The sequence below is a fragment of the Ambystoma mexicanum genome, chromosome 3p, assembly GCF_040938575.1.
Source record: "Ambystoma mexicanum isolate Mex_15411 chromosome 3p, UKY_AmexF1_1, whole genome shotgun sequence".
Classification (NCBI taxonomy): domain Eukaryota; kingdom Metazoa; phylum Chordata; class Amphibia; order Caudata; family Ambystomatidae; genus Ambystoma; species Ambystoma mexicanum.
In genome coordinates this window covers 908,303,740-908,330,417 of record NC_090925.1, presented here as the reverse complement: position 1 = coordinate 908,330,417, position 26,678 = coordinate 908,303,740, and the positions used below count along the sequence as shown (strand labels likewise).

General features: G+C 45.4%; 1 protein-coding gene across 3 annotated transcripts in view; it reads right to left on the bottom strand.

Moving 5' to 3' along the window:
- The window catches only part of SH2B1 (SH2B adaptor protein 1), a 603,138-nt gene that overhangs the window by 523,428 nt on the left and 53,032 nt on the right, over positions 1 to 26,678 (bottom strand). The window lies entirely within an intron of this gene.

Sequence of the window (26,678 nt, the reverse complement as noted above, 5' to 3'; positions counted from 1 at the left end):
CTGGCAAGGCTAAATAACCTGCTAAATATGATTATTGGCAGAAACAAGAGCAGGACTTATTAAGGAATGTTGTCACTTTGTCAGGTTTGGTAACATATTGGGAGAATACGACCAGTAGATGTTATGAAATGTACATGGATGTCATGAAACCAAGATTGTTGAGTTACCTGCATGTTAAAATGAGATTCAGTATAGTGCTTGTGGCAGCAACACAGAGCAAATGGAATAATGCTGAAACAAACAAATACTCATATTGCTAAATTAGAATCAGAACAATTAAACACTTTTTGCTAGCATCCCCACTATTTCTTCAATACAGAAGAAAGCATTTGAGGACGGAATTATTGAACATGGCATCCGATCATCTAGTGAAGCAATAGCCCTTAGATGAAAGGTGGATGACCCCGCAAATATGTTTGCAGTAGCCAAATATATTGATAGATCTTGGATGAAAAGATCAGCACTTGAGGCTTTTCCGGATGAGTGTTTAATTTACTTGAATTTCCAATTCTCTGGTATATTCTCATATTTGATGTATCATCTATGTGTTAGTACTTGGCAAACCGTGCAAAGTAAAAATGGTCTAAGTAGGAAGATTAATGCACTTGCAATTTATGAGGGAGTGCTGAATTTTTAGTTCCAATGTTATCTGTAATTATTTGGATGATTTATTGCGATTGAAATGTATTCTGTTGCAGGTTTTCAATGTTGTACCTACATTTTATGGCTTTTAGCCGAAATAAAGTTTGACGGACTGACTAACTGCATTTCTTTCATTGGAGAACATTTTTTGTCTTCACAGTCTCCCTTTTGTCCAAAGGCTTTTAAGAAGGCAGGCAATGTTGTTAGAACCGATCACAGTACATAGCTACACACAGCCACAATGTGAGAACACCCATCATACGGCCATACACAAGTTCATACGTTCTTGAATAAAACAAAGGTCAAAACATGACCCCCCCCCCAACCCTCGGGGTCTGTAAACCCTTTCCCAAAATTAAGACAAAAACAAATAGGTTATGAAAATATATATTATATGTTATACAATGGCGCTACACAATTAAGTGTGCAGTAAAAATAAATTCATAAATACGTAGACATGTATTTTGTCATTTCATAACAATCTCAAACAAACAAAAATGAACAACCCAAATAGGATCCAAAGACGAACAAATAAAACAATATAATGGAGAAAGTGAACTAAGAAAACAAAAATTTGGAATCCTAAAATATGAATCCTAAAAAATAAAATCCTAAAATATGAATTAAAGACTTCAAGTCTTAAATACAAAAAAAGAGCATTCAGATATAAAGTCAATGCAAAAAAAAAAAAAAGACCATCCCGATTATTTAGATCGACTCGTAAGGAGCTCAAACTATCACGTCTGCTTCAGCGCTGTGAACTAGTTTCGACATTAAATCCTGTTATTATTGGAATAGGTCTTCTTCAGGACCATTTATCATGTCTGATACCAGACAAAAAACCATTAGCACAAATTCAGTAATTATGGGCAAAGGTTGGCAATACTTGACCAAAATAGGTGAGATAGTACGGAAAACATAGGATTTTGAATAAATCTCACCCACAGACTTTTAGTTAAACTACAGGCTTCCATGTTTTACATATTGGTATATTAATTACCTGGAAATACAAGAATGTAAGTCACGATAATAAAGAAATATGTCATATCATCCAATAGGTCTAAATTAACTTAGTATCGAGTTAGTACACTAGAAAAATGACATAGCCTCTCCATTACTGTAATGTTCAACATGGTAGTACAGTCATGTGTGCCTTTCGCAGGCTTCCCAAAGGGATACTAGCTTGTTTTTAAAATTAGAAATTCATTGCATTTTTTGCAAAAATATGGGTATAAGGTGATCACTCCATGTTTGTATCTAATAAGCCAAACACTTACCCTTTACAACCATGTATCCTTCCCCCTCCACGACAGACCATTCTCAAAACCGACTTCACAGGGGCGCAATGTTACAACAAACGCAGACCAAGGGCCTCAGTACGAGGTCGGAGGTAACCCCGCCGATGCTACTGGCGGATTGCCGCTGCCGACCCTGCAACACCAGTTCCGGGCACCTAGCTTCCCGGAGCCCCCGGGACATTACAAGTCCCAGTGGACCGGGAAGCTAGGTGCCGGAAAATATTAGTCCCCATTCCCATGGAGGTGCATAGGACTCCATGGGAATGGGTTCACGGAAGCACAAGCACCGTGACTAACAGTGCCAGTGCTTCCGTGATGAGTCTGCCTACTGGGGCCACTGCGGCGGCAGGGTGAGACCAGTCTGGTGCAGCAGCCCCGGCAGGCAGACTCGGAGTGTGGTGGTCTGGAAAAAAGGGTGCTGGTAAGCTTACTGATACCCTTGTTTCCGGACCGCCACACTCATAATGAGGCCCCAAGTGTCTAACCATATTATTCAATTTGGTTATGTTTTATTTCACAGCAGGTGGCCTTCACCAAAGCCCTGTCTGAGCACTGCAGGGACATATCCCCTTGCTAAGGCCCTTTCCTCACTGCTCCCAATGCAGGGGGTACCCCTACCACCTGTTTCCTCCCCCAACCTCCTCCCCCTCATAGCCTGTTGCTTGTTCAGTGGTCGTTAGGACTGATTTTCTATACTCTGGCCTGGTGGACAGATGGAACACAAACTGAGGAGGTCGACATGTGCTACCCCACTCTTACACACATAGGAAAGTAAACCAAATACCTAGGTCATGAAACTACAGGACATGGCTCTACAGGAGACAATGGTCAGGATATCTTAAAAACATTTTATTCAAAAGGATATGTCATATAACAAACAAGAAAACTAAGCAAAAAATGCTTGTACAATGACAGATAGTGCAAAAAGCACCTTAATAGTGGTGTTAGTAACAGTGTGAATGGCAATTCATTATAGATCTAGAATTACAATCCACTTTTAGTGTCAACACATCATGTGTTTCAGGCTAGGCCGGGCGAACTATGTCTAACATCCGTTCTAACATTTCCGGCACCCGCGAATGGGCAATTACCAGGTCATTACGGCCCTGCCAGACCCGGCAATTGCCGATTGGCAGACCCCGGAATGAAATGATCCCCATTCCCATAGGGTTCAAATGGGAATGGGGAGGTCGGATTCACCGGCACCATTCAGAATGGTGCCGGTGTATCCGACATGCTCTGCTCGCGGGTGCCGGTACAGCCGCCAGGTCAGACCTGGAACCGTAGTTACCGGACCGGCAAACTTAGAATGAGGCCCATTGACTTGAATTGGTATATAGAAACCGATTTTCTCGTTATGGAAATCATCCCGCGACGAGTACTGTAAACAAAATATGAATAATGAAAAGTTTAAAAACCGACCTCTAAAAAAAAAAAAAAGTCTTGCGTCTATAGACTTTGAGAACCACAAAACTGGTTACCCACTTAACATCTGTACAGAACCTGTACAGACCTAACAGATGTACAGAAGGCCAATCTAGTATTGTGGCAGGGACAACTTTGAGCGTTGTAGCCAAACCAGTTCAATGTAGCAAGGCGAGTGGTCTAGTCTAAATCTCAAGAGGTGGTGAGTTTGTAAGGGGTCCACAATGAGCACACACATTGAAACAGTCAAGGAACACACTTAGACAAAACAGGTATAAAAATACTTCTTTACTTATGGCCAAATAACACAGTGAAAAATGGCTAACAGGAAATAATATCACACAACACTAATAATAGACAGATATACGCAATCACTGGAGTAGGGCAAAATACAGATCAACCCCCGCAGGTACAGATTAGTATAAGCACTACAGAGTTACAATTCTAGCTTCAAAAGTCCACCCCTGAGATGTACGGGGCCTTGTGCCCAAATGGTCAGCAAAGTTCCATACAGTTTTGGGAAGCTGGAGAAGATTAAGGGAGGGTCTCTCTGGTCCAAGGAACAGTTCCAAGTGTTAGGGGACAGGTTAATCTAACTAACAAACGTGTCCACAGCTTTCGGAGTGCTTGTCTGAACAAGCAATGGCAAAGCCAAACTATTTCAAAGGTTTATAAAAGGTATCAAAACCTTTGGGAGGCAGATAGGGGTGTAGATAAGTATCGCTAGAACTCACCAACGGATTCAGATTCTTCGTACTTGGCAGGTCTGCTGAAGTGGGTCTGAGGTCGCTTTCCCGCTGTCAGCCTCAGCCCAGGGGCTGCAGGTTCAAGCACTTCTCTGATCGGTGACTAATGCTGGTGTAAGGTCTTCCAGTTCAGAAATGCAAAAGAACTTGATGCAGGGCCCACCTTGGGACAGGACTGGATGCAGGAAAACTGTTTCGGACGACGGCCACTGATGCACAGCGACGCAAAAGAGATTCACTTGCCCCGGTCAGACTTGACCTCCCATCTCGGTCCGCTTGATGCTAGGACCATGAAGTTTCGCAGAGCTAAATCTTATGGCACAAGCTGAAGATCCCCCAAGTTTCAAGCCCCAACTCCGAATAGCGACGCCTGCAGCACGGTAGCCCAAACTCTGAGCTTGTCAGCCACTGGGCGGTAAAGAGACATTTCCGAAGGCTCTTCTTTCTAGGACTCCCAAATGACAGAGAATGGATGTTACCTCCACTCCAAGGATCACAGCTTCTCTGCAGGATTGCTGGAGATCTTCCACAACACTGGGCTCTACTAGAACAGCAGCAGAAGTTGGGCGACAGGCCTTCTTCTAACAGGTCTCCGGTCTCCTTACGGGTCTTGCAGCTGGACAGGATTCTTGGCTCCTTTGGTTTCTTCCAGGATCTCTCAAGAGTGGGTGCAGGGGTGCTCTTCTTATACTAAAAGCCAGGTAAGAGCTGAAACTCCCACTAGCCAATGACAGATCTGTCCCACACACACAACCCAGTAGTGGTCCAGTCAGGACCACTGGTGGCAAAACTCATGCATACCTCTCAGACACACTGACACCAGTTTGTAGATTGGGACCAGACAGTCCCAACCCACTTCCTGACAGAAAACACCCATAGTCCTCCACTAACCCACCAAAAGCCTCTGCTTTCCCAGACCCTGGAAGTCCATATAAGGATTTTCCTGATAGGCAGGAAGGTTAAAACACACGATGGCCAAAGGACAAGCGAAAGAACTTGTGGCGTGGCCATGTTTGACCACTAGCCACAGTTAGTAGCCAAATGTGGTAAGGCTAAAACGAAATACACCAGAAAAGTAGCAAAAATAACTGCTCCCACCAGCTTGTCCCTTAGGGACAACTAGAGTAACCAAAAAACCTCTTAGTGTGACTCTAGGGAAAAATAAAAAGTGTACCCCATTGTTCTGCATTGTAAAAAGTTACCAAAGTGATTGGTAAAAACACACACACACACACCCGCCCCCCCATGCAACATGGAGGTCAGCCTTTCCCTATTAAAAATGTCCCAGACTTTTATTCATTCTTTCTTGGAGGATCACAGGTCTCTTTCAGGAAGGCTGTTAACAACATCATATGACTTCCCCCTTGAAGTCCCTCTTAATTCCTTGCCCAAAGAGAACAAACAAGGGTGATACGTATAAAGAATTACCTCCAGATCCCTAATCCATGCTAGGACTTCCTTACAGAAATGTTAGATATGTTCACAGCCCCACCACACATGGCAATAATCCCCTCTCTATGGATATCCTCTCCAGCATAGTGGGACAACAACAGGGAGTATTTTGGACAATGACACTGAATTGCAGTGCCATACATGAAGAAGCTTGAGGGCATGCATCCTATTTTGAGTTGCTATATATGACTTACTAGCTGTCCCCAGCCACGCGTTGCTGTGGCTCAGTCTTGTTAAATGGAAAAGAAAGAAAAGAGAAAGCGCACGTTTCTAATATGTTTAATTTCACAGTGCTTGTGGGTAGTTTTTAATGGCTCTGGCGGTTCTCCAAGTTGAGGCAGTTTAATTTTCCCGGCGGCACAACACATTCCTTTAGTTTCTCCATTAAATTACAGAGCCTTGCAATAAGGACACACTTCAGTCATGGTGCCGATGAGAACATGCCGGCTCAAATGATAATCATCAGCTGGGTGGTACCGGAATGCAAGGCGATTGTAATCGCGTGATTGCTGAGCACAGAGTCGTCTTTGACGTTGATCTGCTGTTTCTCGTTGACGTCTTTCAGCCACTCTCAGCCTGTCGCTTTCATTCTGTTAAGAACAAAGCAGATCTGAAGCTGCAGAACGCGATTGCCGTTCTCACAACCGTGCATCCTGAAATCTGGATGCACGTCGCTCTGCTGCTTCCTCTGCACGTATTTGAGCCATTCTAAATCGGAAACATTGAAATGGAAATCGTAAAATATTTACTATAGCGTGTGTTGCTTTTACGTCCAACAGATGGCGCTGTTTTTCAGAAAAGCATGCGTTTACCTGTCACAGGTGTGACATCTATGTATAGTAGGTATATAAAAACTTGTGCCTATTTGCATGCAACGTTGTGTCAAAATTTCAAAGCAATCAGTGAAGAACCTTCGGAGATTTAAGATTTTGAACATTTACATTTTTATTTATATCGAAGATAGATAAGCTTTTCAGCATACTAGCTTTTAAGGCATGTCCAAAATGTCACTCCCCATGTCCTTTTACAAGTTCACACAAGATCTCAGGGGCTACCTTGGCACTCCGCCGAAAAGAGCTCCTTATATATCAACGATATGAGCCCTCTAGACTTCCAATGTGTAAGCATTCATTTTTCAAAGGACGTTCGATCTCTCCATTGGTTAAGGCCCCATTTGGGATCGGACAAGACACCTTTAAGTTGCTGGAAATGGAATGACAAGAGTTTTATTTTCCTTAATAGCTCTTGAGCTCCTCCATGGGCTATACATTTCTCCCTCACCCATAGTTGCCCTGCTCTTACCAGCGTTGTCTCATACCCATTTTTGAATCTAGAAGGATCATGGATAAGATCCAGTATTGGGGGCACCCAGATGCAGGTTAGGGGGTGAAGGCCAAGATGTTAGCCATCTAGTATCCGCACGCACCTTCCAGATATTCCACAGTCCTGCCAGAAATGGATGTGTAATGATTCTTTTGTGGATCCTACTCTGCGGGAACCATAGCCATGCCCCCGTTAAGACTGGAGCCAGTATTGCATCCTCCAGGAACACCCACTGCTTTGCATTAGTAGGATCCAGATACGTTATCAACAGTGTAAAGATCTGGGAGGCCCATTCCACCCTCTTCTCTGGGGAGGCAGTGTTTTATACGCTATCCTGGGCCCGGTATCTTTCCAAAGAAATGTAAGTAATGTACCTCGTACCATCCGAAGGAAGGAGCCGGGAATTACCAGTAGCCTCTGAAATAGAAACCGATATTTCCAGAGTATAATCATCTTGAGTGCATTTAACCTTGCCATCCAGGATGGGGGGAGTTTTTTCGACTTGTGGATCTACTTTTGGTTTTCTGCCCATAGGGGGGCATTTTGGTGAGATCCTGCTAATATGCTGCTAAGAACACTGAACCATCTGGCTTTAATCTGGACTCAAAGGGAATTTAGGTATTCTAGATCTCTTTTGGTGAGATTAGGAATTGTAAGGGTGACGAAGAAGGAAGCTGACACAAAAGGTGGCATGGTTTTGGTTATAGAGTTTTATTAATGTATGTAAAAAGAAAAAAGGTCCTCATATCCCTATCGTCTGAGAGGGTTTTCCCTGCCTCAAAACGAATACTAAAGGGTCCATAAGAATGTCCATCAAATTAATCTCCACAGTCCTGTGTCACAACCTACTTCTATCCCTCACATTACAACTAAAGAATAAACAGAAAGTTCCTTCTTCAGGAGGTGGCGCCCTTCTGTGGCGCCCTTCTCCTGGTTCTCGGATAGTATCCAAAAGAATGTTCTCTACAAAATACAATGGGGAATGACTCCTTTCCCCTGGCTTGCGGGTTTCACCAAGTCTTTATACAACTTCACGGCCAGGAGAATGGTTCCATTCTCCTGGTGTAGATCTATTCAGTTTCCTATAAAACTAGAGGGAATTACTCCTTTCCCTGGTGTCTCCAGTACAGCTCAGGACCAAGAGAAAGCCTACCTTCTCCTGGTATTTCTTGGCACAGTTCACAAGGACGGGGAAGTGCGGGGGGGGGGGGGTTGGTGGTGAATAGCTCCCTTCCCCTGGCGTATTTAACATAACTCCTGGTTCAGTACCAGGAGAATGACTCCCTTTTCCTGGTACTGTTTGGCAAATTTCTTTCTCACTGCTTTCAGTTTGATGTACACTTTTCCACTCTGGTGTGTTGTTAGCAAAGTCCCAAATCTTGATGGGGTCCAAGACCCTTCTCTGGTGGTCAGTGGTTTTTACTTTCCCACTGTGATGAGGAAGATGGGCTCTTATGCTCTTGGCATCTACTTTCAGGTCCCATACCCTTCTCTGGTTATACCAAGTAGTGGGCTTCCCACTACTGAGGCGAGAGAGCTATGTGAACCAATCTCCCTGCTACTCTTACATCCCCTCTGGTTCTCCCGTACCTCTGTTACCATGTGTGGGATCGTGGAATGCAACCGGGACTTCCTGGCACCACAGGTCTCCTTTACGGCTCTTCTGGTTCACTGCCATGGCTCTGTCAGCTGTGCGGTACTTCTCTCGTCTGCATAACCTGTGGAGTACTCGCACAGCACTTCACCAGCGTCGTCTTCCCTCCGGTCATTCGGCAGCACCTGAATCTCTTGCGTTGGTTTGCATCTATACCTGCTGCCAGACCCGGCAGGGTTTGACACGGCCACACTCGACACATTTGATAGATCGTTGTTCCTTTTTATATATTGTATTCAGTTCCTACCGTGTGGATTGTAAAAGTCCTTTGTCTCTGTTAACAACATATTCCTCATGCCTCCTCGGCTTTATCTCCTATGTTATAACAATAGATAGGTTTGTTTTCAATGCAGTGGTTCTGAACAGTGGGGATGGCTAGGTAATGTTGGGGTGTGACAACATTCAATGGGCTGTGCCCCAGGTGATCGTCCTTGTCCCCAGAGGGGGACATCCCTCGCATGAAGTCCTCCCACATTAAACAACCCCTGGTCGGACTATTGGGCAACGGCCGCACCTCCCTAGCCTCATGGGATAGGGCCCCACGCCCTTGAGGAGAAGTGACGACATCTTGTGAATCGTCACAGAATGCAATAGAATTGGAGAGATTCCTTTTAATTTTGAACCCTGAAATCTGTTCATACGTTCTTAACTCCTCTAGTATGTATGGAATAGTTTTGACGGGAAGCAACAGAGCAATGTACCGTCTGCAATTAGACTAAGTTTAAAATATCTATCAAATATCTAGCCCCCTTATTATCCCTAATAGATGCTGCCAATTGTTCCATTGACAGAGCATATAGCAGAAGGGAGAGAGGGCAGCCTTGTCTTGGCCCTTGTGAAGTCTGAAAAGACCTGCATCCAGGCCGTTTACACTTTAGCCATGGTTGCTGAATATAAAGCTTTCACCCGGTCTAGCCAAAACCTATTTTCGCAATACTGCAGTCAAATGGGCCCAGCTGACTCAGTCAAATGCACTTTTGCCATCTATGGAGAGTATGACTGAGAATCCTTTTTTAGCAGCTGGAGAGAGCAAAAGGCACAGAGTCTCTTAGTTTATCTGCTCTTTGCCTATACTAAATAAATCCCATCTGGTCTGGATGGACCAACTTAGAGAAAATGTTTTCCAGTATTGAGGCCAAAACCCTCATGAAGATTTTTGCATCAAGGTTTAGAAGAGATATTGGCCGATAGGAGGGACATAATGTTCAGTCTTTCCCTTCATTTGGAAATACAACCAACAGGACCTCAATCTTTAATGTTGTTATATAATATGGCTAACACGGGCGAGAGGACATCTGCAAAACATTTGTAGAAAGCGGACCTGAAGCCATCAGATCATGGTACTTTGCCCGCTTTCAGACAACTCGTTGCAATTTAGTTATTGGCCTCAGTTCAGGCCTGTAGTTTTGAGTAGTAACTGGCAAGTTCCAGAGATGGGGCCTCGAGATCTGTAATCCAACTTCCCTGTCGTCTTACTAGTTTGTCAACTGTACAATCTAGCTTCTGTGTTTTCAGTCTATTCATGAGTAGACTACCTACTTTGTCGCCCCTGCATAGTATTTTTGTTTCATCAACTTCATTTTGTGGGATGTTTGGGACAACACCCACTAATCACTTATCTTCCACTCAACCCACACCTCCCATCTACAACACATGCCCAGAGGCTAGTAAATCAACCCACCAAAACATGAAAACCGCCCATATCTCTAACCAAGCATCAAACCCAATAGCCTCTGACATTGAACACCTCAAACACTGAACACCACCCTTCCGAACACAAGCAGCCAGGGCACAAAACACACCCAGAAACCTCACACGCACAGATGAGAGTTCCTCCTGGTTTCACACGCATCAACAGATGAGCATAACATCTATCCTATCACTCTCTCCCTCGTAAACCAACCCAACCCACTTTTCCTTACAAACCCACTTGTGTGCCTGGAAACCATGAAAATGACAGGGGTGCACAGTACAAATCAACTTAACATAAGACAGTATTCAATTCTTGACTTTTTCTCCTTATCGAGTGTATTGTGGAGTCGACTGCTCCTACTGAAGTATGAAACACTTCCTCTAGGTCCCTAAATTTATTTACCAGTTTGGATTCTATGAGACCTTTTTCCTTCTTCGTCCTTGACCCCTCCGCCAGGAGTAGGCCTCTCATGGTGGCTTTTGCCACCTCCCAGACATATTTCAATTTTGTTCCCTCCTATATGTTTATTTCAAAGAAAAGTGTTAATTCGGGTTCGAAAATTCCCTAAAGGGGTTATCAGCTCGTCGTGTCTCATTACACATCCACCTGGTTTTAGGGAGAAGCTTTCAATCCCATGTCAGGCTTAGGGTAATTATGTCAAGGTCAGACCACATAGTCATTTTCACTGGGGCATCTAGAATTAAATTTGCCATGACCTTCTCAAAGAGGATTTCATTGATCTTAGTGTTTGTAACATGAGGCATGGAATAAAATGCATAGCTCCTGCCCTTGGGTGGATATGTCTCCATGTATTGCACCAGTGAACCCCCCTCAGGGCATGTGTCTAGCTTCATATTGCCTCTTTCCCTTGGCCTTTGGATGTCTTCCTGTCGAGGACTGGGTCAATGATTAAGTTAAGATCCCCTGCCCCCTGGTCCCCCCTTCCCGATACAAATCATCCGTATTCCCGATTCTTTACCTTATGCAGGACCTGTTCTATGAAACTGCTATGGTTCGTGTTGGCGGCGTAGAACATTGCTAATGTAACAAGCTTCCCTTAACCATCAGCAATCTCTCCTCAAATTTAGATTTCACCTGAGTATTTAGGAATCTCAGTGATTTTTCCACTAGGATGCATACCCATCCCTTTTACTTTTCTTTGTTTGAGGCACATAATGCTTGTCCCACACACCTCCTGGGAATTTTGTATTCATTGCTCCTCTTATAGTGTGTTTCTTGCACAAGCAAACAGACATGTGTTTATCTAGCACTTCCCTGGCCAGGAGTGAACCTTTGTGTAGCAAGTTAAGTCTATTTGCGTCAAGAGATGCAACCCTTACCTTGTTTTACTGATGCGTCATCCCAGTGCCCCGGCTACCCTGTGGTTATAGTCTGCATTTTTCTGTCCCTCCCACCTTTTCTACATGAACCTTAAACTCACATTCCCGGTCTGTCAAATGTTCCTCCCCACCCTACTGCCGCCGTACTCCCACCCCTTCCCTAACCCACAAATTCAACTTAAAGATGGCATCAACTAGAAATCTCAAAATATAAATAGCTGTATACATTTGAGACTGACGGGTGTTCCCAAGCCACCATCAGATATATAAACCACCTACCCTGCTCATAATAGCTCTACTCACATTCCCCCTTCCCTGCACTACCCCTTATATTATCCAAAGGCCCTTTTTATGCAGGCCGCAAAACACGTCCATTTCGGTTTGACTCCTCTTCACCAATCATTGCTTGTCGCTACAAGGTGGAAAAGTTGTCAGTCTTCACGTATTGCTCTTCCCTTCCCCTGAAACATTCTACGGTGAAAGGGTGTTCATCTTCCGGAACTTCCTTACTCCTGTTATTCTATGCAGATTGTCTGGTTGTCAAAAGGCCTTGCAAAACGTTTCTTGGATCTACTTTTGACTTCCCTCGCTTTCTATGATTTGCTTCCCCTTAAAGTCTTGGAAAGTCTGGGCAATTGTCTCCATATCCTTTGATCTTTAAAATAATGACATTTGGCCACCACTGCCCTTGATCCAGACTTGGCGTTCGCACCTCTGTGAAGTCTGTCGAACATCATGCCTTGGGGATTCTCTATCGCAGTGGCCCCCTATCAGTCCCTTCACTCTAGCTTGTGGTTGGCTGGGCTCTCCCCTTCATTTGCACAAGGCCACGGATGCGGATGTTATTTCTCCATTCTGTTTTCTATATCGTCCAACTTGGGCCTGTTCTCTCTTCTACCTTCTCTAGCTCTTTGATCCTGGACTCAAACTGTAATTGCAATACATCCACAGTTGGCTGTGGTCGAGGGATTTAACTTTGTCCTCAATCCTATCCATCCTGCCTTTCATTTCCGCCACCAAATTTAGAACTGCAGAACTCAATGCTTTTATTTCTGCCACTATGCTGTGCACATGGGACCAAAGTCCCGGACGATCCTCCCTCGCCATCTGGACCGCTGTCTCCATGCCTGGATTGCCCTTTGTTCTTTGCCCCGGGCCAAGCCCACACACCCCTTTTCCCAGGGATCCCCTTTCTGTTTGCCCTTTTCGAGGTCAACATCATACATCCATCACGCAAGGATTCCATGGATAGATTCACGTCATCAAATCATATCTTAAGGGCAGTTCTTTCCAGATGACTCCGGTATTAGGAAACTTCCCCCGTTTCTCCCTTCCCATGTGGGGCCTCGTGTTTGGCAGCCTCCTGGACGGATCACCAAGCCCCCACCCCCCATTGCCATCACCCCACTCCGATTCCTCCATGTTTCCTCCCTGGTTTCCAGGGGCTAAGAGTGGGCCCTCCACCATCAAAACCAACCTCCGCCCTGCTTACCCGTGTGCTTTATTGTGCAGGGGAGCTCACACTGTCTCTTGCCCATCTGAGCACAGCCTGACTCTACTTTCCCACTGCGCCCCTGTGGCCTCTTCAGTATTTCTCTCTGTTCTCCATGCCACTCATCTTCTCATTGGGGGGTGTACGGGTATAGGAGGAAGGCGCACCCACTGTGGCTCAACTGGCCCTCCACCGATCGGCCACACCGCTGACTTGGAAGAACAAGGGAGAAGGGCGTGCCCTGAAATGCTTTGCAGAGCGCCTCTACTTCACCTGCGGTCCAATACAGAACCGTGCCCCGTCCCAACGGGCACATCAATCTCAGGACTCCCAGGTCGTAGTTGGGACTTTTTTGCAGCAGTCAGGATTTGCATCGGTTGAGAGTGCCGGCCTGAGCTTTCCAGAGCCGACCTGTGCCAAGATCCTCGTGGAGCGGCTGGGGGGTGGGGAGGCACTTGCTTTCCGTGGGGTGGGTAGAACAAGCACCATCTTGGTCCGTGCCCCCAGGTGGTCTCCTCGCAATAGCCTTTTAATTCTAAAAACCGCACAGTTTCACATATGTTCCTCAATTCTGTAAAACGTGTTTCGTATTGATTTATTCAGTGCATTACAAAAAAATGAAAATACAAGTTGAAAATAAAAACTCTCATATATCCAAGTAGACTTAATGTGGTTGCAAAAAAAATATTTCCATGTGCAGAAAATGAAGGTTCTCACTAGAAAGGTATAACAACATTATGTGTTGACCATTTTACAGAACATACACACCAATGTGCATACAAACCAAATTAGTTACCTTACAGTTAGCCAGGGTTCATCCGCTCATCGAAATATATCCCTCTCTAGCTGAAACTCTGAGGACATGGCATTTTGCGTGCGTAGGTTCTGGACACGCACACATCTCAAACACAAACTAAGTTTATTTCCAACATGCAGTTGTCATCTGCTACTTCGCAGAGGAGGGCTCTCAAGTCTATGTAATCTGGCGGCCATATTTAAATAATAAGTACCACAACATGCAACAGCATGAATAAACTAGAAATACCGATCTATAAATGAAATTTAAGAAAGGGAAATTCTTCAAACTATTAAGAGCAGGCCGAATTACGTACACTAAGAGAAAACCACAATGGCCTCTTTTGTATGCTAAGAGAAGGAGTTACACTATTCCCTTGAAGTTCTTGTTTTTTTATTAGAATTTCTAATATTGTGTTTATTTAGATGCACCTTTGACACGCAAAGAAAAATACTCTTAGAGGATGCTGTTCAGCCTGCTCTTGGTACTTTGGGAAGTATTTTCCTTTCCTGAACTCAGTTTACAAATAGGTATATTTCTTGTTTATTTAATTTTGTTGCATGTTACGGTACACATTATTTAAATATGGCCACCAGATAATTTAGACACGAGAGCCCTCATCAGAAATAAGCTCAGCTTATACGTCCGGGTTTGAGATGTGTGCGTACTCAGAACTTTTGCGTGCAAAATGCCATGTCCCAAGAGTTTCAGCTGGCGAGAGCAGATGAACCTGGGACGACTATAAGGGAACTGATTTTATTTGTATGTCCATTACACTGTATATTCTGTAAACTGGATTAGTATACAACATGCAGAGATGGCTCTATACCTTTCTAGTGGGAACTTCATTGATTTGTCTACCTCAGACATATGGAAATAGTTTTTTGTTGACACATTAAATCTTCGTATTATGAGGGTTTTATTTTAATGCACCGAATAAATCGATACAAACCATGTTTTGCAGGATTTTGGAACTTATGGGAAACAGTGCAGTTGAAGAATTAAAAAGGCTCCTATCTGCCGCACTGAGACACAAATCTGCTTCCTGTTTGCATATAGAATTTACTGGGGAAAATCTAAAGGGGGTAGTTTGTGATCAACTGGCTGATCTCCCAAAAAGGTATATTCTACAAAAGGATAGAAGCCCCTAATTTTAATATAGTGCTGAATAGAGGAAATATTTTAAGCATTTTTCATGAAATCCCGCAACTGCAAATAATAACTATGTGGGATATTCAAAGAGTTTTCTTCCCCAAGGATGACCGCCTGGATCCGACAAAGACTGACTTTAGATCTAATGAGTGGAAAGGATTTTTGTGGGAGAATTAGACATTCTAAGGATGCTGGCATATGATTTGTATAGGGGTCAGTGTGATCACCTGGATGAATCAGTACACTGTCTGGGTGATCGGAGTGGATCTGAGGAAAGACACCCGATTACAGTAGAGGCATAAGGAAAGAGATTTGTTGAATTTGTACCAGAAAAGAAACACATTTACAGGGGCCCTAAACAAGACTGAGGTTCATTGTCAACAAATTTGGGTGCTGAATTCCAGAAAGCTAGGAGATGGGAAATTGGGACTAACCCCGCTTGGGGAGTCTCACGCCTTGTCTGCAGGATCCTGGAACATTAGAGGCTGGACTAGTTTCATGGGTACCCCAAAATGGCTAAAAGAGTTATCTGCATATGATCTAGTTTGCCTGCAGGAGGTATGGCTCACTGAACCTCTAGTAATTGATGGGTTTTATGATAACGCAGCTGCTGGCGACACAGAGTAATGGTGGCCGACCCTCTGGCTGCCTAATTCTAGCCATCCAAAGCTCCCTTATCAAAAAGCTGCATGTAGTCTCGGAAGAGACATATGGGCTATTGGCAACAAAAGTCTGGTTTAATGTGCCATTTCTGGATGCTAATTTTAATTTGGTCTCTTTATTGGAATCAGTCTGACTAGTTTGAATAGCTTCCAGGATAATGTCAATGAACTGTGCGATTTATTTATGGGTGAGGAAGGTGGGGTACATATGATCCTTGTGGGTGATCTAAATTTGTTGTGTTTAACCGCAGCCCATGAAATTGACCAAGGTGAACCGTTTGAACAGCAGGAAACTCAGGTTAATGACCAATAATGGAAAGATGTGGCTGACCTTTCTCGACCGATTTAATCATGGATGCAATTAGGGGCGATGTCCCAGCTAAGCCAACGTGGAGGGGTAGAGAGCCAACTCCATGTATCGATTACATCATTCTGTCAAAGGAGCTTTTTGATGCATGTTCAGAAATGAAAATAGTGCACTCCCAAGTTAGTGACCACAATCAAATAACCGTAATGTTTAAGTACAGTGTAATGGAGATGATCATAAGGGCTGCAGAAACCTGAGAATTAATAATGGAGGGCACCATCTGGCCAATAAAGTTAAAGTAAATGTTCCCAAGAAAACTTAATGAAAAGATTAGTAAGCTCTTTAATGGTATGTCACTGGAAGAAAATGTCAGAATCTGACTTTTGGGGATCATTCTAATGTATGTGCTAATTCCCTGCAACCTTATAGACCCCCCAGCCCTTTTGCTGGATTTAGGACTTTTTAATTTTAACCCTGGAGGGGGCGAGACCATTTTCTCCCTCTCTCATGTGTTTTTACCTAATTTGGATTTTGTGTTTTCACTGTTTTTGGGAGTCTGACAAACTCCATAGGCATCTGCTTTTTGTAAGGTGACACACAGCATCTTCAGTGCAGTGTAACTGAGAAATCCTTTAGATTTCTCTTACGGTTTGGATACCTTTTATTGGGTGAACTACAGTTCCCAAGAATAGTAAAGTGAAATTGAGTTTAATTACCTCTTCTCTTTGTAAGTCGAGCACACGCCATCGTATGTGGAGTGCTGGGGGGTTACCCAGTAGCCCCTTATCCTACTCTCTCATGTAACATTTGTATATTACCCTCACTACTTTAAATGGCTGGTGGCAGTGGTTTACATTTTCCTACCATTGTGCTTTTCTACCGCTGGCTGAACCCTCAGCGGCAGTACAGCACCCATGGGGGACAATTTTGTCAAAATGCCCCCCCCCACCTCCCAGTCTTCTTTTTTCACCATTTTCGGTTTGTGAGGTCTTTCTCGGGTTTGCTCTGTGCGTTGAGACATGTTTGAGCCCTTTGTTTGTCTTGCCTTTGGCGGGCTTCAGCCCTGAAGCCTGCCTCTGGCTCCAGTGTGTCTGGAAGGACACAATGTGAGGGAGGGTCCCGAAAACACCCCTGTCCTTTGTCTCTATGAATGCCTGAATGCAACTAGTCCTGATTGGCTGGCTGGCTGGCTGTCCTTTGAGGATAGCCACCCTGCAGTGTGATTGAGAGCCTAGGCTGTGCATGAATGGAAGAAACCTGCTTAAAAGGCGAGGGTTTTGGGACTACAGGCAGAGTCGACCACTGGGAGAAACACCCAACGAAGAAACCATGAACGAAGCTTGCTGCAACCTCCTGGACCTTTGAATTGCCGGTGAAGCCCTGCTGCTGTGCGGACCTCCTTTTTCACCTTGACAGAGAAGATCCAGACGGAACGATTTCTCCCCTTGGGTTAGTGGGACCACCTAACCCTGAAACAAACTCCACTGGACCACCATCCCCGACTGGTGGGGCTTCTTCGTTGCTGTGAGAGCCCAATGACAGGGATCGAGTGTCGTAGTCCAGTGCAACATCTGCCGCGTAAAGAATCCTACCTGAAGCTCCAGGAGACTCGAAAGGACCATCCCAAAGCAGGATCTCCAGATCCAGAGTCCCCTCACCAGAGTGCCGGGCCGAGGGAGCAAAGAGAGCCCAACCGGTGTCCGAGATCCGCATTGGTGCTGTTTGCAAAGAGCCGAAACCGCAAAGTGCTGGTGAACCAAAAAGAGCCCATAGCTACCGACATACTGCCAAGTGCTGCCACAGGAGCCCTCCAGACATCCTCCCTCTTGTCCCCACATCTGAGGCTCAGGAACAAGGGTCTGCACCGCTGCAGCAAGACAGAATCCAGCAGGACCACTCTTCTTCAAACCAGAGGTACTGTTTAGGTTTGGGGTACTTACCTCATTGCCTTTTGCCTTGCTCTTCTCAGTTGGGAATTGCATTGGCTTATCTTTTAGAGTTTATTTCAACTCTTTTCTCACAGGCTCAATTTTTCTAAAGACTCTCTAACTTTGTGCAAGTCTGTGATCTAAGTGGTGAATCAGATCCATAGACTGTGTCCCAAATTACTTTGCCTGTCCTGGCTCCCTATAGACTCTTCTAGCCCATTAACTTTGATACTGCTTGTCCCTCATAGGTGGTAGCTTGTTCTATACTGTTACTGCTGGGAAAGGCCGATCTCGATTTCACTGTAAGATTTAGTTGTCCTCCATGTACTGAGAAACTGTCTAACCTTTTTTCTTCTCTAACCTTTCATTTCTACAAATCTCAGATGCTGCAAAGTATACTAGTGAGATATATAAATGCCATGGCTGTCCTTGTGATTGAAGGCACCTCAGGGTGTAGAAATTGTGTAAGAAGCATATCCACAGATTATCCACTAACTTGTTTTGATTCTGGAAAGTAATTGTAAAGTATATTTACAAATTGCCTTTTTTAAAGAATGCTTATTTAAAAATGTATGTTAATTAAATAAATATTTATCACTGAAACCTTGTGTGTAAGTGTTACTTGGCTACTTGTATTTACAGATTTCATTTGTACAGCTCTACAGCTCACAGTTACCCCTCTTAAGATAGGCCTGGCTGCGCAGTCACACTACCAACTTTTGTAGTACAGACCTATACCAAAAGGTGGGTTACCCAATACCAAGCAGATCATTGTTGTGTAGTCTCACACAGTGTAACTGCACCAATTCCTACCCAACACTGACAATCGAACATTTCCAAGTGTTCATTGATAACCTGGGATGCATGTCCTCACGGCTCCTTTGTGGGCCCAAACACACCAGTTTGACCCAGAGCTACAGTTCAAAAAGAGAGAACTTTGAAGGAGTGTACAGACTGAACAACGAAAGTGGGATCCGAGTATACGGCACCAAGAAGTAGTGAAGAAGCAGAGGCAAACTTACAAATAACGGTGCAAGAGGCATACATTTATTTTGCTCCAAAGAGGAGAAGCAATGTTAAAAACTCTCGTAGAAAATAACTCATGTAGCTTTTGGGCCTTGATAAACCATACTATCAAGCCATATTCTCAGGTACAAATTATTCTGATAAGTGAAGGAACATGGGTTGAGCATTTCAGAGAATTCTATAGAGTCCAACTAATTGTACTCATATACCCATTTGGATGGGTCTGCACTTTAATATAACCACCATTGAAGATCTCATAAATAAGGCCTCCAACTCCCACGTAGAGTGCCCGAACAGCTTAATAAATGCCCTGTTGAAGTCGAATCCAAAACTTTGGGCTCAAATATTGTACATTCTTTTTAAAGCGGTTCTTGTGGGAGGGCTTTTCCCAGTTCTTGGAGTCGGTCGATAGTAGTTACAATTTATTTTAAAAAAGGGGATAGATGTAACCTGTGTAACTATCGACCAATTTCATTGTTAGATTCAGAGCGGGAAATCTTTGCCTCAATTGTGTTGAGGGAGTTGGAGGCCTGGGAAAAATCAAGTGGCTGCTTGCAGTAATTTCAAAACGGGTGTTAGGCAGAAACCTGTGCAGTTCCCTTGGGGAACACTGCAAAAGATTTAAGACCACAGATATAGCAGTAAACCCACTTGGTAGCAGTCTGCACCACCCAGATTTACCTGGCAGCTGTGGCTGAGCAGTCAGACTTCCCTCAAGAAGAGTTAGGCAGTATGTAAAGTATACACAATATGTACCCAGACACAATAGTACAAGCAAACACTGACCAGAGCTTGGTTTCAAAAGTATATAGTTATTTATTTTTAAGAACACATAAGTTGAAAACACTCTAGCAAAGTATAGTAAAACAAAAACACTTCAAACACAGTTATAATGAAAGCAGTTCCGACCCTTACTCCTACCTAGACAACTCTAAGTTAACACCACATAATTAAAACAGAGGTGAGCGCTTAACGTTAGATGACACTCTAGTAGGTTCAAGAAAGGGATAAAAAGAACAGAAATGGGTTAAACACACCACTCTAAGGTCCAGAACACTTGCAATAGGCTCAAAGAAGCACAAAGTCACAATTGAGCAAGGATCACTAGGCAGGGCCCACTCTTAGAGTAGCCGGAGCGAAAATGTGCCCAAGATCACACTGTTAGTAGGGATTCAGAGTCTTGCAAAGAGTTAGAAAGAGTTTAGAGTGGCTTAGAAAGTTTAGCCAAGGTGTCCCAGGCACTCCCAGGGTCGAAAGCCGGGGGCTAAATCTACCCCGTACAGTCGGTAGCAAGGGAAGCCAGGCGGAACACGGTACCTTAAGCGGGAAGGATCCTCCAGCGGTGGCAGTTGTTCCAGGCAGTGGCAGCAAGGCTCGACGTCGGTCAGGGGAGAAGAAGTTCTCGCTGAAGAGCAGAAGAAGAAGGTCGTTGCACTGCCCGGGAAGAAACCAGCCGCGGAGTCCTCCGGTTAAAGGGTTGTACCGACTTTCGTGGTTGGGGTAAAAGTGGTGGAGTTCCGGTTGCCGGGGTGCTTGGCACTGGCAAGGCGGCCACGAGATACCTCGAGAAGCGAAAAGAAGGCGAAAACTGGTTGTCCCCACCAGTCAAGGGAAGGAGCCACTCCGTTAAGAGTTCTCCTCGGTCGTCGGGAAAAGTGGTGAGACGGTTCAGCAGGGCTCCACCGGGTGGTGTCGTCGAAGCAGGTCGGCTCAGCTCTTCCCTCGTCAGATTCTTGGTCCTGTGGCGACTTCTGAAGTTCCAGTCCCCAAAGCCCTGCTTTTATGCAGCAAACCCCCATTCACCCAGCCTAGCTGTCACTCAAACATGCTAAGTGGTGAGCCGGCCGGCTCACCACTTGGGCCAATCAGGACGGAGTGCGACTTGAGTTACCAAGGTAACTCAGTCCAGGGTGCCTAAATCCCCCTCCACCCCTCCTAAGTACCCCAGACAGAGTGGCACCACTTTGGAGGGCTTCTGTGGAGAAGCCCGCCAAAAGTGGAACAAAGGGCTCCACTTTGGGTCAGAGTTACAGAGGCGAACGCCAACGCCATTTTAGAATCAAGTTTTGGCAAAAAGTCCCAACCGGAGTTATAATAATAAATATATAAACCGGCGGTATGTTTAAGGCTACCGTAAATAAATAATTAAATGTGTTAGCCTAAAACAATGGGAAATCCCATAGGAAAATATTCGCGGTTGAATATAAAACGTAGTTTCCACTGCCACCAGCCAAAACTCGATCAGGGGGGACGGAGACGTGCCCCCTCGACTAACAGACCCTGGGGCAATCGAATTGCCCCAGCCAGTACGTCCACAATATGATGGTTTGTACTGGTTCTGTTCAGGATTCAAGACTAGCAAAGTCTTTGGTGACTTTACATGCCCTGGGAGACAGTAGTCAGTCCCAGGGTATGGAGTCTATGTTGGGGAGTCCCTAGGACACCCCTGGGTCACGGCACAGAGGGTGCTGTGTAACCCACATCACAAAAATACATGAGGCCCTATGGAGTAAAAGACCCCATAGCCCATTGAACACAAGGTTTAACCAAGAAAACACACTTCAACATGTCCAAGAGTGAGGGTAAAAGAGTCTCACTCTTGGCAGGAGAAAAAAAGAAACCCCAGAAATCCAGCAAAGCTGCTGGGGGACTCACTAGGTAGGGAAATTCAGCCTAAACAGAGAATTCTCCCTAACAACGGGGTTCTGTAGGAGTTATTCATTATTAGATGTATCCACGAAACAACATGGGGAAAGGGAGCAACCACTGTATATGTGGCCATTATTGACTAATCACAAGCCTTTGACTCAGTAAACTGCTCTTTGTGATGGAAGAAGCTAAAAGACTGGCGGATTCCACCAATGTTGCTCTCCATTTCAATCTTGATGCATGCAAATAGCTTGCTCCTGGTGCACTTGAACAGGCATGATGAGTTGACCAGGAGCATTCCCATTTTGACAGGGATGTGTCCTGGTGCCGTGCCTATTCAATTTATACCTGGCAGACTTGGGGTAGCACTTCAAGGAGTCTAGGTTTGCCCCACCAAAGTTTGCTAGCCTAGCAATATCTTATCTCATGTATGCTGACAATGAGATTCTCATGGACAGAACGCAGATGGGGTTGCAGAAGCAAATGGTATCCATACATCACAATACTTTGCAGGCAGACTACAAAATAAGAAGCAAAATTTAATGTGGCAAAAAGAAAAAACCGCAATAGACCAGCTAAGAAACAACTCGGAAATAACAATTAAAAAAGCGGACAAGGGAGGAAATATAGTAATAATGAACACCAAGGATTACATAACAGCAGCGGAAGAACATCTGAATCAAGATCAGTGCTATGAAAAACTCAAAACAAACCCGATAGAAGAATTAGTATTGGAATGGACACCAATGGCAAAAAATTGGACAGAGCAAAATCTACTAACAGATACGGAGAAAGATTTTCTTACCAACAAGTTCCCTACACTGGGTTCTATATATTTCATACCCACAATACACAAGGCATACACAAATGTTCTGTCTTTCAGACCTATAATTAACAGTATAGGCTCAATCACAGAGCCAATATCAAAATATATTGATACTCATTTACAGCCCCTGGTACTCGGTCTCACTTCATTCATAAGAGACTCTAAACATGTTATCCAGCAAATTGAAGAAATCAACTGGAAACAAAGCTATCTATTGGTTACATTGGACGTCTCTTCTCTGTATCCAAGCATATCACATGACAAAGGACTAGATACCATCAACTACTGCTTGAAAACAAGATCAGTTTCATACTACAAACAAAATGAAATGCTTCTTGAAATGCTTCACTTCACATTGAATAACAACATCTTTATGTTTAACAATCAAGTATAAAGACAGAAACAGGGGACGTCCATGGGAGCGAAATTCGCACCATCCTATGCCAACCTATACGTGGGCCATTTCGAATTAGAACACGCCTGGTCCCATGAAGCCTTTACCAAACTCAACAACATGATATATTGGGGCTGATACATAGATGATATTCTTCTCATTTGGAATGGGAATGCTAAAACCCTAAAAGAATATATGTCAACTATCTCAATACCAACCAATACAATTTGAAATTCACAACCAAAGTCAGAATCGAATACAATTTTCAGATCTGGAAATATACATCCAAAATGGAAGAATTCTAACCACACTGTATGTCAAACCTACTGCTGAAAACACTATATTGCATGCAAAAAGCCATCACCCTCAACATATCATCAGAAATATACCGGTTGGCGAAATACTAAGAGTAAAAAGAAATTGTACTGACCCACAAGAATATGATAAACATGCAAAAAAGGCAATGGAAACATTTCGAGAAAGAGGATATAAGCCAAAACATCTGAAAAAATCCTATGATAAAACAAAGGCAAAATCAAGAACAGAACTGCTAAAAAACAAACATGCAATAACAAATGATAAAGAACAACAAAAACTTTGATTCATAACTCAGTACAGCACAAATGCCAAACAGATTCAAAAGATACTCCATAAAAATTGGCATATCTTCAAACTGGATCAAGACATAGCACGACATGTTGAAGATGAAGTCCATATTACTTTCAAAAAAGCAAAAAGTCTAGAGGAGAGACTGGCCACCAGGGGGCACACGGATGAGTATCCCAACCGTGTGAGCTCTGTCCCTGCGGTCCCGATAAGCGGTATGAGCCCCCGCTGATGGACCCCCCCACGAAGGTTCGAGATTCTGTGACCTGAACGGACCCCCCCGCAGCTGAGAAAAAACCCGACAAAAATCGGGCCCGTTTTGACCGAGAACAGGGTAGTTCCAGAAGTGCCTATCCGCTGCGCCACGGAAAGCGGGAACCCTGGTGTTGCGTGGCCCGTGCGACAGGCGTTACCCGCGGTGAACATCTGTGCCCCAGGCCTGTGGTGGTGATCCCTCGCTCGCGGGAGGCGGCGAGCCCAAAGACTCCCAACGATAGCAGGCGGCTGCACGGGGTGAGTGAGGGACTTCTACGCGAAACTCCGCGGTGCCAGGGCCCGCGCCTGGCGGTGCCGCGTAATACGTGTGACCCCCATCCCTGCCGCGGAGCTCATGCGGTGAACTGTACCCCGGGGGCTGTGTGCTACCCGAACCGGGCGGCGCATTGGCCTCACGAGGTGTTGCATCCCGTTCCGGGGGTCCGCGGCTTAACCCGCTGCAGGACTTGCTGCCTCCCGCTGCACCGGAGGGGAAGAGGCATCCTCCTACGCCGACCCGCGTTGGGCCGGCGTGAGACCCCGCAGCGTCCTGGGGATGCCAGTTCTGGCGCTGGCTGCCCCCCCTCTGCAGCGGCACTGCACACGACCCCCCCTGAATGCTGTGAGGGGAGAAGGGCATTGGACACCACGCGGATTGGAGGACACATCGCATAATGCTGTTTTGAGGAAACGCTGATCTCCACACTGTCACCCTGGCTTTCCGTCTCCTGCCTGCCTGGGCCATACGCTCCCTGCACAACACACTACGTCGGAGGAACAAAGGTGGTCTGCTGCCCTCACACCAATTACAGTGCAGCCCCTCTGCCCACGCACACTCCTGAACCACACATAGCCCGCGTTGGGGACACCCATGATCCCCCTGCGGAGCTGAATCGAGGAGTTGACCCATATCACACGAAGTGCTGAAGATCGAGGACAATAGTGACCCTGCAACCCGCGTATCCTCAGAGGGTAGGGCCCCCTACTCAGGGGCGTGTGCCTCCTCTAATCCAGATTTCGTCGCATGGACCTACGCCACACACTAGCCAGATTTGCCTACGAACCGTCCCTCCCGCCTTGCGGATCTACAGGTGCAATGGCCACGGACCCATCGGAAGCAGGTGCCGCTGCCACCAAAGGAAAGATTGCCACACTATTGAATGAAATAAAAAACATGGGAGCCAACCTCAGCGGTAAAATCGACAAAATCACCCAGAGGATGGACAGATTCGAAGAACGATTGGAAAGTGTGGAGAATAACCAGGCTTCGATTGATACCCTTGAAGCCCAGATGGATGTACGGATCCGAAACATCCAAAAAAGGGAGGTCGAGGCGAGGCTCAAGATGGATGACTTAGAAAACAGGGAGAGGAGGAATAACCTCCGCTTTTTTGGTATTCCGGAACGTGAAGGTGAAACTGAAAAAGACCTCAAAGACACCATCCACGACATCATTAGAATATTGACCGCAAATGAAGACATCGATGAGCCTAAAACGGAACGCATACATAGAGCTGTAGGGCCGCCCGGCGGCTCACGGTCTGTCCTGGCCAAATTTCATCGATATCAAGACAAAACCAGAATTCTTGAGAAGGCCAGGTCTGGAGGCCCGCTCACAATGGGAGGCGCTCAAATCACCATCTTTCAAGATTTATCCTCGCTAACATTAGCCCTGAGACGCCTTTGCAGCCCCCTGACGAAATGGCTTAAGGACCAGGGCATAAGGTACAGATGGGGATACCCTTTCTCGCTCACCTTCGAGCATGGCAGCAGGAAAATAGTCGTACGCTCTGAAGATGAAATCAAAGATTGCATCGTCGACCTCCTCGGTACGGACCCGCGGGGCAAAGAAGGTTGCAACGACGGACGACCGGGATCGCAGTGGGAGCTCCAGGGCCCCAGGCGCAAGAGGGTAAAGAGATTGAGAAAATTTAGACGCCCCAACAACACCCCCGACCATGATTAAGCAAGAGAAGCTGCATCAGATTCGTGCTGGCTACAGTCATACCTAAAACACGAGGCGTTGTCTCCCGCGGAGGGTGCGACATGGCGAAATCCCCCACTTTGGTGCCGCTACGGGCAGGGCACCCCCCGGAAATGGGAGGCGACGTGAACTCCTGCGGGATGACCTGAGAACCACACGTAACGTTGAAACTTTCACATGTTTGTTGTTACTATTGTTGAAACTGCATAATGTTTGGGGGAGGGGAGAAAGAGATGGGGGCTCACCCTTCAGTTGCGATGGTACATCTGATCGGGACCGTAGGTCAACGGTCCCTACTGATGGTCCACCGATGGACTGCATACTCTCATCCAGTCTGTTCCGGACGCCGTCAACAGCTGCCTATGCAGCACCCCCTGTTCGTAAGCTCAAGCGAGCGCCATCAACTATAGTGGAACATGGGAAAAGGGGAGAGAGGTAACGGACACTTGGGAAATGTACAGATAACACTATGTTTGCTCCAAAATATCACAGTCAAGATGGCACAGGGTATCCACTTGTCTCTCTGGCCGCTGGTGGTGAAGGATCCTAGACTGCAAACCGCTGATGGCATCACATGAGAAGCCTAAGGGCAAGGGTCTCCTCAGAATTGGGACTATCAATGTGAAGGGATTGAATTCTCCTACTAAAAGGTCGCTGGTGCACAGAGAATTCCGAAGATCTGACATTGACATTCTCCTCCTTCAAGAGACGAAATTTGCGAGAGGGGAGGACCGGACGGTTCTGGGGAATCGGGGAGGTATGGAATTCTGTGGCTCTGGCCCGCTCAGGAAAGGAGGGGTCGGAATTCTCATCAAGAAGGGAGTTGGCTTTGAACTAGAGAAGACCTGGTCGGATGTGAGTAGACGAGCCCTCCTGATAGTGGGGAAAATCGCAAGAGTTCAGGTCACAATTGCTACAATATACTCACCTAATAGCGGACAAGCTGCATTCCTTCAGAAAACGATTCCCAAAATAGCACTGGAAACTGCAGGCCACCGCTTCATAGGAGGCGACTTTAACCAGTGGGT